Source organism: Pteropus vampyrus, unplaced genomic scaffold (assembly GCF_000151845.1).
Source record: "Pteropus vampyrus isolate Shadow unplaced genomic scaffold, Pvam_2.0 Scaffold2, whole genome shotgun sequence".
Lineage (NCBI taxonomy): Eukaryota > Metazoa > Chordata > Mammalia > Chiroptera > Pteropodidae > Pteropus > Pteropus vampyrus.
In genome coordinates, this window is record NW_011888783.1 from 14086864 (window position 1) to 14089322 (window position 2459).

Here is a 2459-nt window from a genome sequence, read left to right on the forward strand (position 1 = left end):
AAATACTGTATAATCTCACTTGTACGTGGAATCTAAAAAAGCCAAACTCATAAAAATGGAGATCAGATTTATGGTTGCCAGAGGTGGTGTTGGAGTGGCAGTGGGGAGAATTAGGTGAAGATGGTCAAAAGGTACAAACTTGCAGTTATAAGTTGGGGGATGTGATGTACAGTGTGGTGACTAAAGTTAGCAATAGTATGTTGTATATTTGCAAGTTGCTAAGAGAATAGATCTTAAAAGTTCTCATCACAAGGGAAAAATTATAATTATGCAAGGTGAATATTAACTAATCTTATTGTGCTGATCACTTTGCCATACATACGTATATCAAATCATTATGTCGTATAATGACTTAAACTTATACAGCGCTATATGTCAATTATATCTCAATAAAACTGGAAGAAAAGATGTCGCCCTTTCCTCTTCCAGACAGTACAATTTTGCCCCAAAGCTGGCCTTGTAGCAGCCAAGGCAGTCAAGGAGCCCACATATGTGGTGCTTAGCAGAAATGTCTCTTCGAGGTCCGAGACACTGGCAGGGAAGAAGAAAGATGGGGAGGAAAGGCAAAGTTAGTGGAGCATAGGGAGAAGCAAGGGAGAAGGAGAGAGAGGAAACTGCTCCTGGTCTTCGTCATCAACCCCCGTAGCCAGCACAGTGGTAACCTCACAAACGGCCACATGTCACCGCCTCCCAGCTGGCCTCTCCCACCACAGGTCAGCCTTGTCCCAGGTCCCTCAGCAGAAGGCCGCTTTCAGAAAGGAGCAAATGAGGTGTGTGGAGGCAGAAGAGCCAGGAGTCTTGGCTTGTAGTCTGAAATGTATAAACCGGGGCAAGCCACGAGCCTCTCTGGGTCTCAGTTTCCTCATGTGTAAACATGTAATAATGATAAGGTGCATTTCAAATATTAAATAGCTAATGAAATCGTGTATTTTCATAGCTTTATTGACTTATAATTGACATATAATAAACTGCTCATATTTAAGGGATGATGCATTGGAAAGAGCATTCGTAAACCATAAAACTTTCATCTCTACCACGCTTAGAATTTCACAGTAACGTCTCATTTTTAAAGCCATTTTCTGCTTAGTTTTTAAGAGCCTTCATAACTGGACTGCGCCTTACTGGCCAACCTCATTTCTCACTGTCTGGAACGGATACTCTGCTACAATAATAATACCAGCCTTCTTTATTTAACATGCTTTCAACTGACTTTTCCCTGGAACGTTAGCATTGACCTGCAAGCTCCCACCACTCATATGCCAGCATCTTCCTTCTCCTGCATTCGTTCAGCCCATGAACGCTGAGCATACACTGTCTGCCAAGCACTGTCCTAGGTGCTGGGATGCTTCTGTGAGCAAGAAAGACACGTTCTCTGCCCTCAAGGATGCTCTGAGAGCTCTCTGCAGCCAAGCTAGTGTACTCTTGCCACAATCATCGCTCCCTGGGCCAGTCCTTTCAGCTCCAGTTCCCTCTTCTCTATGAAATCTCTTTTAATTCCTATTAACTAATTATCCTAGCCTTCTTTTTTTTTCTACAGCATTTGTAAGTTGTGTCATATATTTTAGTGTATAACTTTATTTTGTAAAATTCTCCTAGGTGCAAGCACTGCACAAAAAGCTATTTTTTTCATATCCTCACAATCCAGAGTAGATGTATGAAATGCTTATTGATTTCAGAAGAGTGCCTCAGAAAGTAGAGGTGTGTGTGAGAAAACTTCTGAGGGAGCAGAACCCACCATTACCTCTCTGTGTCACCTGCACTGTGGGCTGGTTGACCCTTTTGGGAGGGCAGCACTAGGGAGGACTGATTCATGACTTGTCCAAAGCCAACCACAAGGGAAGCCATGCTCAAGGACATCTTCCTGCCGACAGCAAAAGACAAGTGTCTCCTAGCAACCAGATTCCAGTGGCTTCCTGTCATCGAGAGCCTGCCCCTGCTCACTGCTTTGTTGTCTCACTTGGGTTTTGCATTTTGGCATTGCTGATCATTGCATTCATTTTAGATTCTGAAAATTTAGGAATAAGGTCTGATCTGCAGGCTAGCTGACTGCATTACAGCTGAGAACCATTTAATTCATAACATGCTTTCAGCAATCACTCACAACTTTCACGAAATAGAATGTTCGCTCTTAGCTTAAAAGGGTAAATACAGTTTCTTCAAGATCTTATTTATATCAAAGCAATTGGTTTGAAAGACACATAAAAAGGAAAAAGCATACGTTCTTTCCATCAAATAATCAAAAAGTACTCAGAACTTTTCAAAAAAATATGTACTATCATTCAAAACCTGTTAGAGCAATAAACTTTAACTTGGCAAATTTATAGATGTGGAAAGAAAGGCAAGTCAGATTTGAAGAAAATGACTCAAGATCCTTAAAGTTTTGATGGCTTAAGATTATTTCTGCTGCAATATGGCTTGGGCATCAGTTCTCTCAGTGTTCTTTCTAGAGATTTCCAGCC